General features: G+C 38.3%; 1 long non-coding RNA gene across 2 annotated transcripts in view; it reads right to left on the bottom strand.

Moving 5' to 3' along the window:
- The window catches only part of LOC106504767 (uncharacterized), a 120,609-nt gene that overhangs the window by 79,011 nt on the left and 28,392 nt on the right, over nucleotides 1–13,206 (bottom strand). The window contains exon 3 of one of the 2 annotated variants that reach the window (XR_014813368.1): nucleotides 6,795–7,194. This is a non-coding gene — a long non-coding RNA (uncharacterized LOC106504767). Of the gene's footprint in view, nucleotides 1–6,794; nucleotides 7,195–13,206 lie in introns of those variants that run through there. The other variant, XR_002346867.2, reaches the window with a different exon arrangement.

Raw genomic sequence — 13,206 nt, 5'->3', positions numbered from 1 at the left:
TTTTCCCCCTTAACTGATGAGAAACAGAGGGATGTAGTGGGTACGTAATTTTTCCAGGAGTTCAGCAAATGGTGTGAATTTCAGGAACAAAGGATAAGCATATATTTTAATTTCGCTCAAGTTCTATCATATTACCCTTGAATAGATTCGTACCAGTCCCCAGACCTGTTTTGCTCCAGTGAAAGATTACTCATTACTTCCCAAATATATGCATCGAAACTCATGGTTTTTTAATATCATTGTCCCTCTTGAATATGAAAATAGTATCTCCTTATAGCAGAAACTTGAAAATTTTTCAGATTGGCTGACACTTGAAAGCATATGTCCATACACAGTTGTGCACAAACATTCAGAGTAACTTTCTTTCTAACAGCCAAAAACTAGGTTCTACCCATATGCACAGCAATAGATGACTAGTTAAGCCAACTCTGGCATATCCATACAGCAGAGGACTGCCCATCAATAAAAAGGAATGAACACACCACCATACACACTAATCACATGATAACCTGCAGAAGATTGAAAACTGCAGCCTAGCAAACCCTGGACCACCCTGCAAGTAAGGGTGAGGTGAAAACTGCCAGTCAGAATGTCTTGTGTAGCACCAAAGTGGCTGGGCCTTCACAGACACCAATGATTTCAACATATGCCTTTTCTTTAACATCAAGTACAGAAGGAGGTAAATCATTGGGCAATATTTGTCATTGCCATGTGCAATTTAATTCTTGATTTTATAATTAGGTAGCTTAGAACATTTAGAATTAAGTGTTACTTTGGTGTTTGGAATGTTAATTATTAATAGTCTTTATTTTTATATGTATTTGTGGAAATACACAGTTAAATGACAAATTGCTACCTATAGCCAAAAGGCACCATACCCACTTCTAATTTGCTATGACCCTGTTTGGCTCTTTTTTAAGAAGCCCCCCACCAAACATAATATAGGACAACTTAGTCACACATTTCTAACTGTCATGATCAAACTTATGCATGTAGAGAAAAATACAATACTAGGATTTTCTTGATTTTTCCTATGGACCCAGCCAACTTTAATGGATATTGTTTTGTAGAATGAATCCCAGAGCTCCTCCTTCTCACCAAACCTTCCTGTCCAGCAAACTCCAGAAGTATACTAAGACCCTAATTGCTGATGACAATTTCCTACCCATTCATTCATCAATTTTTTAATAAACACCTACTTAGTGACAGGAAGGATAAATCATCTATTTAAATAATGTAGAGATAAATATCAAGTAAATCAGCACAGACAGATATTGCTTTTGAAATACATTATTCAGAGTCATTCTGGGATTTATTACCAAATCATGAGCAGCTCTGTAAGGATGGGAAAAGTATCTTTAACAACCAGCCCCTCTGTTTCTTGCCCCTCTGACTGAACTTCCACTACTTCTTCTTCGATCACTCCAGGAATTAAGAAACTTCATTGTCAAAGCCAAGTGTACCTAACTTGCACTTTCTTACTCTTTTACCAGACTTTCATTTTGGAAGAATGGGCTAATATCATCTGGGCATTAAAAAATGCTAAATATTAAGCCATACTGATTTTCCATTGACTAGTTTACTTAATCCTCCTAAATGGGATTTTTTTTTTTTTTTTTTTTTGTCTTTTTGCTATTTCTTGGACCGCTCCCGCGGCATATAGAAGTTCCCAGGCCAGGGGTCTAATCGGCCTATGCCAGAGCCACAGCAACGCAGGATCCGAAATCCGAGCCACGTCTGCAGCCTACACCATAGCTCACAACGCCGGATCGTTAACCCACCGAGCAAGCGCAGGGACCGAACCCACAACCTCATGGTTCCTAGTTGGATTCCTTAACCACTGCACCACGATGGGAACTCCAAAGGGGATTTTTTGATGTTGGTCATCTGTTTCAAAATATAAAGTTACTGCGTTTAATGAATTTCTAATTTGTTGAAGTTCAGGTTATATATGTTATTTACATTTAGTATATATTATATATACATTCCACTGGATATATTAAATATAAGGTTTTCATTTATCTAATGTTAATATACACATATTTTTATAATGTATATGAGAATTATGCATATTATACATATAAAAACATTTTGATCATGAACTTTTCATTCAAGTCTGTAGAAAATGACTTTTGACAAATTGGTACTTTAAAAAAAAAAATGCTGTGGTTTATTATTCTCAAATTTTTCACTCTAGAAACTGAATGAGGAATTGCCATTGTGGCTCAGTGGAGACGAATCCGACCAGGAACCATGAGGTTGCAGATTCGATCCCTGGCCTCACTCAGTGGGTTAAGGATCCAGGCTTGCCATGAGCTGTGGTGTAGACTGCAGATGTGGCTCCGATCTGGTGTCGCTGTGGCTGTGGTGTAGGCCGGCAGCTATAGCTCTGATTAGACCCCTAGCCTGGGAACCTCCATATGCCTCGAGAGCGGCCCTGAAAAGACAAAACAAAAAACAAAAAAAAACAAAACTGGTTGAGTAATAATGTTTATCCTCATCAAAGGTAATGTTTAATATAATGAAATTCTTCTTATTCAAAACTGGTTGCCTGTCCTGGTTGCCACATGAAAGTACGTGTGGGACCCAGGAGAGCAGAAATGACAGCCTGTCCTTCTAGGACTGAACACTTACTTAGGCTGATCTTCCCTGATGAAGGCAGAGGCGTTTGCTGCCCCAGTTACAAACCCAGGGTTGGTTTCATCAATACCCCGAGGAGCTTTCTAAAGCACTCTCCCCGGCGAGTTTTTAAGCACAGTTCAGGGAGAATCTTCAGTGAGCTCTGCGAGCTTGTGTTTGGAGAAAACCAACAACAAAGTAGTGCTCATTTCTCTAATTAAACAATCCCCAACTCTGGAAAAAGTCCAAATTTGGAGTTTCTGTGCGTTTAGTCATGGGTTGCCTTATGAAATGTCAAAGCTGAGGCGTTAGTCCGAACATTTCCTAGGTACCAAGTGCCAAATGTAGTGATATTTTAGATGTTTTAAATGTGAGTCCCACATTTAAAAAAATATCAGTCTATGGCAGATCCTGGTTATAACATGATTGCCTATTAGATTCAAATACTTACATCATGTTCATTGAAGATTACAGTGAAAGTGCTACACAACTACAACCTTGGAGTCAGTGGGTTTTTTTATTTTTTATTTTATTTATTTATTTTTTTAAAGACAGGGTTACTTTATTTATTTATTTATTTATTTTTTGTCTTTTTGCCTTTTCTAGGGCCACTCCCAGGGCATATGGAGGTTCCCAGGCTAGGGGTCGAATCGGAGCTGCAGCTGCGGGATCGAACCCGCAACCTCATGGTTCCTAGTCGGATTCATTAACCACTGAGCCACGACAGGAACTCCTTTTTTTTTTTAATTTATTTTATTTATTTTATGTATTTATTTATTGCTTTTTAGGGCTACACCTGTGGCATATGGCGGTTCCCAGGCTAGGGGTCTAATCAGAGCTACTACATCTGCCAGTCTATACCACAGCCACAGCAACTCTGGATCTGAGCTGTGTCTGCAACCTACACCACAGCTCACAGAAATGCTGGATCCTTAACCCACTGGGCAAGGCCAGGGATTGAACCCTCAGCCTCATGGTTCCTAGTCAGGTTCGTTTCTGCTGTGCCACAACAGGAACTCCTCAATGTATTTTCATTGTGTTTAAATCTACATCCAAAAATCTGGATTCAAATATTGAATTTCCTATCTTTTAGAGTCAAACAAATACTATATCAAACAAATAGTGCTCAGGATAAAAATGTGGAAACTAAAATATGGCATAAATGAGCCAATTTACAAAACAGAAAGAGACTCACAGACACAGGACAGACCTGTGATTGCCAAGGGGGACGGAAGAGGCATGGATGGGGGAGTTTGGGGCTGGTGCATGCAAACTCTTACATTAAGAATGGAGAAGCAATGAGGTCCTACTGTACAGCAGAGAGAACTATACCGCATCTCTTGGGATAGAACATGATGCGAGATAGTATGAGAAAAAGTATATATGACTGGGTCACTATGCTGTACATCAGAAATTGACACAACACTGTAAATCAACTCTAACAACTGCGTTAACAAAAAGGAATGAAAACACTACATGACACAACTCAAGAGGTAGGTGTTCTTACAAACGCTACTCTACTGTGATGACTTTATTAGCCACTAGAGAAGACATGGATTCACCGGATTCTTCTCACCACGAAACAGACAATTACAGATAGTTTCTAAAAAATTTTGGTCACTTACCTTCCCTCAGTAATCTTAGCTGTCACCACCATCCCCACCAAAGCATTTAATTGAGCATAATCGGTATAAAGAGGACACATACCTATTTCCTCCTTTATACAAAATTTTTAAATTAAGGATGACAATTTTTGCCAGAAAACATATGGAGAAAAATACATTTATGTGTACTACCTGTTAATTTTCAAAAATCATTTGAGGCAGCTAGATGAATAATAATATGATAGGAAAAATATTTAACTTTAACAAAGATAGTTGCTTTTTACACATCCAATGTGTCAAGAGCATATGCTTGTCTTATCCTAATTTCTTAGCCATACTCATACGTGCAAATTTTCATGATTTGTCCCAGAGTGATCTTGGGCTCAATGAAGACTGCAGAGATGCCTCCCACAGTCTCAAACCCTCTTTCAATTCCTTTCTGCACTCGATTCCCTAACCCAGCATTGCATACATGCTCTTTAATGAAGAGGCTTAGATCTCTTGAATCTCGCTGAGGAAACAGCTCAATAGTGTGGAAATTATTCTACAGATTAAGTTTAAAAAACTCTCCAGAGATGACATCTCTTTCTAGTGTGACTCTCTTTGCCCTTTCTGAAGCTTCTCATTAAGCTTTTTAATCATGGATTTCCCATTGTGGCTCAGCAGTAACGAACCTGACAAGTATCCACGAGGATGTGGGTTCCATCCCTAGCCTTGCTTAGTGGGTTAAGGATCCAGCATTGTGGAGAGCTGCTGTGTAGGTTGCAGCCTTGGCTGGGATCTGGTGTGGCTGTGGTGTAGGCCGGCAGCTGCAGCTGCATTTCGACCTCTAGCCTGGGAACTTTCACACGCCTCAAATGCAGTCCTAAAAAGAAAAAAAGAAAAGAAAAGAAAAAAAAGTTTCCGTATCATGATTCTGTTTCATAAACATGAATTCTATTTCCATTAAATGGTCGGCAAACTTGACAGGTCATTGGTGGGTTTTAGCCTGTCACAACTCCGTGTGACCAGCAAACTGCGAACTCTACCCCATGAAATGGATGGAAGCAATAAACAATATGGCCTTTCTGTCTCATTTTGGTTTCTCCCAACCTTTGTGGCATACTCAAAGTCGAACATCTTTGAGAAAGCGACAACACCATTACCATAAACAACAACCGATACACTCTAAAGTCATACTTGGCTGTAACGAAGAAACCCATCTTTTTAGATTTAAGGAATGTATTGTAAATATTACTGGAACCACATTGTTATCCGAAAACTGATTCTGTAGTGTATTCTGAAAAATGGGCAAACTAAGATGCCTATACAACATCTTAGCATTTCAAGATGTCAGGTACCACGTGCCCATCAATCAAGTTTTTGGTTGTGTTGCTGTGGCTGTGGTGTAGGCTGGCAGCTGTAGCTCCCATTTGACCCCTAGCCTGGGAACCTCCATATGCCAGGGGTGTGGCTGTTTGGCTAAAAAGCAAAAAAAAAGAAAAAAGAAAGTTCTTGGCACTTCAGCTAGGAGATTACTAAGATCAGTAAGCACACAGAACATTGTAGGAACTAGAAATTATTAAGTGTCTTAAATTTATTAATTAGATTTTACTAATTCAGACAATTTTCCAGTAACATTCATTTACCTTAATGAAACAAAAATAATGAATATTCAAATTTGCGATTATCAATCCCAAAATTAGCCCCAATTTTTAAAAATTTAATTCAAGTATAGTGGATTTACAATATAGTGTTAATTGCTGCCATACCACAAAATGCTTCAGTTATATATACATTTTCATATTCTTTTCCATTATGGTTTATTATAGGACATTGAATATTATTCCCTGTGCTATATAGCAGGACCTTGTTTTTACTCATTCTATATATAATTGCTGATTTTCTTTTTTGTTATGTAGAGAATTAAAATGTGACCTCTATATTTGGCTAATGTTGTTACCTTTCTTAGACGTTTTAGACTGATGATGAACGCATCAATTTTTCTTAACATATTTTCATCTGGGCTAGAACAAAACAGCTACACACCTGCCCAGTTTTGCCAACGAGATATGTCTCCTTCACACAAGTGGAAAAATAATCTTGGCAAATGACCTTGGGAGAAAACTTTTTTGCAAGAGGGAAAAATAGCTACCACCTCAGGGAGAACAACCACTTTCACCAGCAAGTCGTTATGCAGAATTTGAACTGCCACTCTCTTTTTGAAGTACACATCACACCAAGTTACCAATCTCCTTCATATCACTACCGTTTAAAAAGTTATGTCATTTTCCCCTTACAACCATAAAATCAAAAGCACCACCAACTAGACAGAAAAAACCTCCTATTTTCTTTTCCTCTTGCTGCTGGCAGGTCACAGAAAATGTAGGGAGACAGGAGGAAGAACAAGAAGAAACACCAAAACAGAAATAAGGGGGGAGGATGTCTGTGAAAGGAAGAGGGTGGAAAAAGAGAGGAGGAGAAAAAAACTAGAGGCGAACTGGTTGGGGTTGAGAGACCCCAGGACTAGATCGCATGGAGGAAGGAAAACCATCTGAGATGGAAGAAACTGGTACCATTTTATCCACTTACCTCTGAGCCTAGAAGGCACTGTCACCCAGTAAGGACTTGCTGTCTTGTGCACGCTGAAGTGGGAACGATGGCACTGGCTTTTGAGAAAAGAGCTTTTGTTTCCATGTCCACCAGCAAGGAGACAGGTAGCAGGGCTCAAATCTGTCTTCCTGCTCTAGGCTTCAGAGTGAAATGTAAGGGGTTAGGGGAACGTTAAACTTGAAAGCTGATTGGCTGGCCTCAAATCAGTCCATCTAAGCTCCTGGTGCTGCTGGAAGCCAGATTTTCCACATTGAAGGACGTCTTGCTTCTTAAAGGGCTCTGGCAGCAACATGTCTATTCTTCGAAATCTGCAGACTGGAGAGCCTTGGTTCTGGGGTTTTCCTGGAGTCACAGTTTCCCATCTTGCACATGCCCGGTGCTATGTATGTAAAATAAGTCAAGGTTTGATTACTCAACTATTCAAGGAGGAAAAAGCAGTTTAAGCTGATCAATGTTTTTAACTGTTGTTTCAATGTGATTAATCCACAACCGCTTTAAAAAGGCAAATCAGTTTAACCTGGTCGATGTTTTCCACTCTGTCTCAAAAAAGAAAAAAAAAAAAACCTAGCAGAGAAAGTGTATGACCCTGTTGCTAATGTCTCTACTCCAGTGTCATTTTGAAAGCCTGTAACTTTGTCTTGAAAAGATTTTGACATTGTCCTTTGGACTTTGTGGAACACTATTCTGCGTGATGGAACACTAGCTTCACAAATTAGGGAGAAAAGGGTCAAGGATGACTTCCTCATTCCAAAAATTCTTTATGATTGTGTTCTCTTATTTCCCCTCTTGTTTCTTGAAACTTGCCAATATATTCAACAAGAGAAAAACTTAGCAGTCCCACCAATTTTCATTGAGTGGAATTCCAAGGTTTTCTGGCATAAAATGATTATTCAGCATACTCTCTTTTTTTTTTTTTTTTGTCTTTTTTTTGCCATTTCTTGGGCCACTCCCATGGCATATGGAGGTTCCCAGGCTAGGGGTCCAATCGGAGCTGCAGCCACCGGCCTACACCAGAGCCACAGCAACGCGGGATCTGAGCCACGTCTGCAACCTACACCACAGCTCACGGCAATTCCGGATCCTTAACCCACTGAGCAGGGGCAGGGACCGAACCCGCAACCTCATGGTTCCTAGTCGGATTCGTTAACCACTGCACCACGACGGGAACTCCAGCATACTCTTTGAAGTCCAGTGAGCCAGGTCTGCACGTTAAAACAAAAGGCATGGAATGGATAAAATGGGTACATTTTCAATAAATGATGCTTATGCTCCAGTAATGGAATTGCCAAGTGTCTACACAAGCACTGCTGCTGAATAAATGCAGGAAATTAGCAAATGTATTTAAAATTTGTATAGGAGTTCCTGTCGTGGCCCAGTGGTCAACGAATCTAACTAGGAACCATGAGGTTGCAGGTTCGATCCCTGGCCTTGCTCAGTGGGTTAAGGATCTGGCATTGCTGTGAGCTGTGGTGTAGGTTGCAGATTCGGCTCGGATCCCGAGTTGCGGTGGCTCTGGCGTAGGCCAGTGGCTACAGCTCCGATTCGATTAGACCCCTAGCCTGGGAACCTCCATATGCCGAGGGAGCGGCCCAAGAAATGGCAAAGAGACAAAAAATAAACAAACAAATAAATAAATAATAAAAAAATAAAATAAAACTTGTAAAGTTTCTGAACTATAAAAGCAAAGAAAATGCCATCATTTTTTTAAATTAGAGTAATGGCTTTAAAATTCATCTGCATTTAATTTCAATTTCTTTTAATATAAAGTATGTTCTGTATAAATATCGATCAGAAGATAAGTTGTCACAGTGTGCACTTCTCTCTCTCCCAAATGGCTCTTGAAAGATAAAAGAAAATAAATTTCCACCTAATGTAAAATTTCATGGATTTTGGCCTGCATCTCTTTTAGGAAAGGAGAGAATCAAATAAATATAGTATATAAAGAAATAATGGTGGGGGTGGGGTTTGGGAAAGGAAGTCCTTTGTCAAAATATCAGAACAGATATCAGAGGCACTTCCTTCTGATTTTCCCTTTCTGAAATATTTTATGACATCATCTGGGATTAAAATGATTTTTTTTTCAGAGTGAATGGAAGGATATTCTAGAAGGTATGTTATTTTCCAATTCTTTTGTTGGAAAAAGCAAAGAAATAAGGGTAAGTCTGTTCAGTGTGTTGCTACTTTAAATCTTACTTTGACTTCTAGATTCAGCCTCCCTGTGTTTCTCAGTAACTCCCCACCTTTGCTCAGGAGCCTCTCAAACTGTGGGCATTTACCCAGCAACCAAGACCGGTCCAGGAGCAGACAAATGGCCTTTGCGGTACCTGAGAACCAGCCAAGACCTAATTGCCTCTCCCCAGGACCCACTGGCAGGAGCTTTCATTCATTTCTCCAGCTGCATCCACTCCGTTTCCAGGAAAGCCAGCCTCAAGGCAGGAGAGCACCTTCCCCTTCCTAACAGCTTGGTGCTCTGCAGGAGCCCCAGAATGTCTGGCCTTGGGAGTGACAGAAAACGCTCTGGTCTTGAACTTTGATGGTTCTGCCTTTCCTCTTGCAGCTCTCTTTTTCCTTTTCCTTTGCCCTCTGCCTCTTCCTCCTCCTCTTCTTTTTCCTCTTCCTTTTCTTCCCCTTCTCTTGGTTTTCTAACCACCTCTGTTTTCTCTATTTACTTTTTTGCCCTCTTCTTTCACTTTCACTCTCTCTTTTGCGCTGTCCCTTGTCCGGATTCTTCCTTCCTAAACTTCATTTCTTACACACATGTCCATAAACCATCATTTAAAGAATGTACAGATTAGAAAATCCTGCTGTTCCTTTTTTTGTATTTTGTATGTTGCCCTGTGTTTTTCTAAGGTCCAAGAACAATCCAAAACACTCTTTAGGAAACATTGTATTTTCAATGAAATTTATTTCATAGGCAGGCCCTAAGCTGCATTTTCTTTTTGAAAGTATCACTACGAATGTGTTGTTTAATAGGATTCTATATTTAAATGAATTAAACTGCCATCTGGGGAGTATATTTCAAAGAAATAATTTAACATCATTACATCCAGTTTGATTGCATCCAGTTAAAGCATAGATTTTACTTATTTAGGTGAAATATTTGTCTTCTGCAAAGAAACATATGGAATGACTGGGGGGAAAAAAAGGCTGAATATAGCCACCTTTATAATCAAGTAATATGAAAATAATACACAACTAAATAAAATGATTTGCAACAGGAGATAAAGCAATCCTTACGATGTATTAGCTACTATACAAAAAAATGTCCCAGTCAGAAAAATTTCTTCCTAAGTATCAGAAGCCTTTTGAATGTACAGAGCTCAAATTATTGAAAATCAGTACATTTCAATTGACGAAGATTAAGCATGATGAATGCTTGATTGTCTCAGATGAAATCACATGTGCTGACAGAACATCTGTTACAGCCTCCCTTGTTATTTTATTGCAAATTTACAACCTATTACAACTAAAATAACATGATTAAAATTATAGACATTTTGAATAAAGGATAATTTATAGACCTTTCTGAATAATTAAACCTATTTTGCAAACGACCCAAATTTTAAAAAAGAAATGATTTTTGAAACCCTATATGTGCTGTTTTCCATTACAAAGAAACACTGGTGGTGGGTATCTACATTCAGACATACCTACTATAAGAGGGAAAAAAAATCCCAGAATCAGAAATCTTCAATATTCACATATTTCTTATATTTACTACTGTTGTTTTTCAGAAAATTAATATTGTTTTTTCTTGTTTGCAATATCCACAAAGACTAGCCCAATGGCTAACATATAGTTGACATCTATTTAATATTTGCTTACTGACTGCTTGACTCAAAAATAAATATTTGAATAAAGTGTTCATAAGGACATGTTTCAAGAGTGTACAAATGTATCACGTTGTCTAAGAAAGTAACTTAAATTACTTTAAACAGAGAGATGCCACAGAGCATTTCACAATTTATGCATCCAAGTGTATAAAATTGTAAGTGTAACGTTTAATGTTTATAAAACAATCTCCCTCGTATTACTGGAGTTCCCTATAATCTTCTGTCTGTTCTGTGTAACAAACCAAATCTTTGGCATGTGATAACTACAAAGGCTATAATAATCATTTGAAAACTACAGCTTGGCTATATTTGCATATTGCCAACTAAAAGTTCATTATTTATTTTCCTTAAATCAAATTTTCTGACCAGAATTTATCACAGATTTAGGTGCCAAGATACACAGGAGTTTTTGTGTTAACAAGGCCTGAAATCAGTTGTCAGTGGGTCAAACCCAGAGGCCACACCTATTTCACGGGAGCGGCAGTCTTTTGGGTGGGGTGGGGTGGGGTTGATCTTATCAGAATGGATTACTGAGTTCAAATTCCAGTCATAAGCTTTAGACCCTTTTGTGCCTCATTTTCTTAATCTGTAAATAGACATAAAGATAATTCCTACTTATTAGGATTTTTATAGAGATTAAAGATGACAGTGCATATAAAACATTAAACACAATGATTAACACCTAATGAATAATAAATGATAGGTGAGCCCTGGGGTGCTAGAAAGAAGATTGTGAGGGGTAAAGGGATGCACAGAAAAGGGGAGGAAAGCAATAGTCAGCTCCCAATGACTGTTTATTGTTGGATTCTAGTTTTCCTAGAGAAAATGGAAAGTAAGGAGATGAGCAGATTTAGTGGCGTAAGAAAGTTCGTGAAAATGGATAGGACAAAAGATACTCTGCTGCCAGAATAAACTTGCACAGTCATCATGTGACAGACTTAAAAATTGAAAGAAAAATAAATAGGTACAAAGAAAAGCTGGGTTGCATACTTTGGAAATGAAATATATCCTTATCCTGAGGAAATAGATCAGTGTTTGGGGGAAAGACATAGAAACTAAGGGAATGCGAAGAAGAAAGTACAACAGGAAATTATTTGCTGCACTTCAAATGCTATCTTAATGCCACACCTTTCTCTATGTTACAGTGACACAAACCTCACAGGTGTATATAAAAAGTTTTGACCATAAAAGGATACGAGAAACCTCATTGCTAAAATGAAAAAGGATTTCTCATGTAAGTCAATTTTTAAATTGAGATATAATTGACTTATTAGTTTTAGGAGTATAAATTTTTAATTATGTTTTTAACCTGATTATTGGCATTTTAAAATCAGTTTTGCCATCGTATTCATATCTTCTTACCATAAGCATCAAAATAACAAATCACATAGAAATGTAGACGTTAAAGCTGTTGAACTTCACAAACTATTCTAACGCATAAAATTTGTATGAAAATTAAGAGAAACATTCTATGTTGCTAAAAATTGGTTCAGTAATGGTAAAGTGTTTCACTAAGATTTCTTTATCTAAAGCAACAATTTTCAAACGTTGTATGGAAAATATTTTACCCTGCTCTAAGCACACTAGAAAAGACACTAAAGAAAAAGGAGAGTGGGAGAAATTAACTGAAAGGTTTTATTACAGGGATGGGTGACAACACGGATGGAGCTAGAGATTCTCATACTGAGTGAAGTAAGTCAGAAAGAGAAAGACAGACACCATGACACCACTTATATGTGGGGTCTAAAATATGGCACAAATGATCTATCTACAAACAGAAATAATCGTGGACATGTAGGACAGACTCCTGTTTGACACAGGGGAGGGTGGGGGAGTGTGATGGATTGGGAGTCTGGGGTTAGTGGATAAAAACTCTTGCGGTTGGACAGGCAATGAGATCCTGCTGTGTGGCACAGGGAACTATGTATCTAATCACTTGTCGTGGAATGTGATCAAGGGTAATGTGAGGAAAAGGATGTATGTGTATGTATGACTGGATAACTTTGCTGTACAGCAGAAATTGACAGAACATTGTAAATCAATCATAATAAAATTTTTTAAAAAAAATAAAGAGGTATGTCCATCAACAGATGATTGGATTTGGAAGATGTGGTATATATACACAATGGAATACTACTCAGCCATAAAAATGGATGACATAATGCCATTTGCAGCAACATGGATGGAACTAGAGAATCTCATCCTGAGTGAAATGAGCCAGAAAGACAAAGACAAATACCATATGATATCACTTATAACTGGAATCTAATATCCAGCACAAATGAACATCTCCTCAGAAAAGAAAATCATGGACTAGGAGAAGAGACTTGTGGCTGCCTGATGGGAGGGGGAGGGAGTGGGAGGGATCGGGAGCTTGGGCTTATCAGACACAACCTAGAATAGATTTACAAGGAGATCCTGCTGAATAGCATTGAGAACTTTGTCTAGATACTCACGTTGCAACAGAAGAAAGGATGGGGGGAAAAATGTAATTGTAATGTATACAAGTAAGGATAACTTGATCCCCTTGCTGTACAGTGGGAAAATAAAATTAAATT

Source organism: Sus scrofa, chromosome 8 (assembly GCF_054392235.1).
Source record: "Sus scrofa isolate SSC_HxYL_T2T_F1_AM1 chromosome 8, Sscrofa_HxYL_maternal_Yorkshire_Landrace_v2.0, whole genome shotgun sequence".
In the NCBI taxonomy this organism is placed as follows: Eukaryota; Metazoa; Chordata; class Mammalia; order Artiodactyla; family Suidae; genus Sus; species Sus scrofa.
This window is presented reverse-complemented; position numbering and strand designations above follow the sequence as displayed.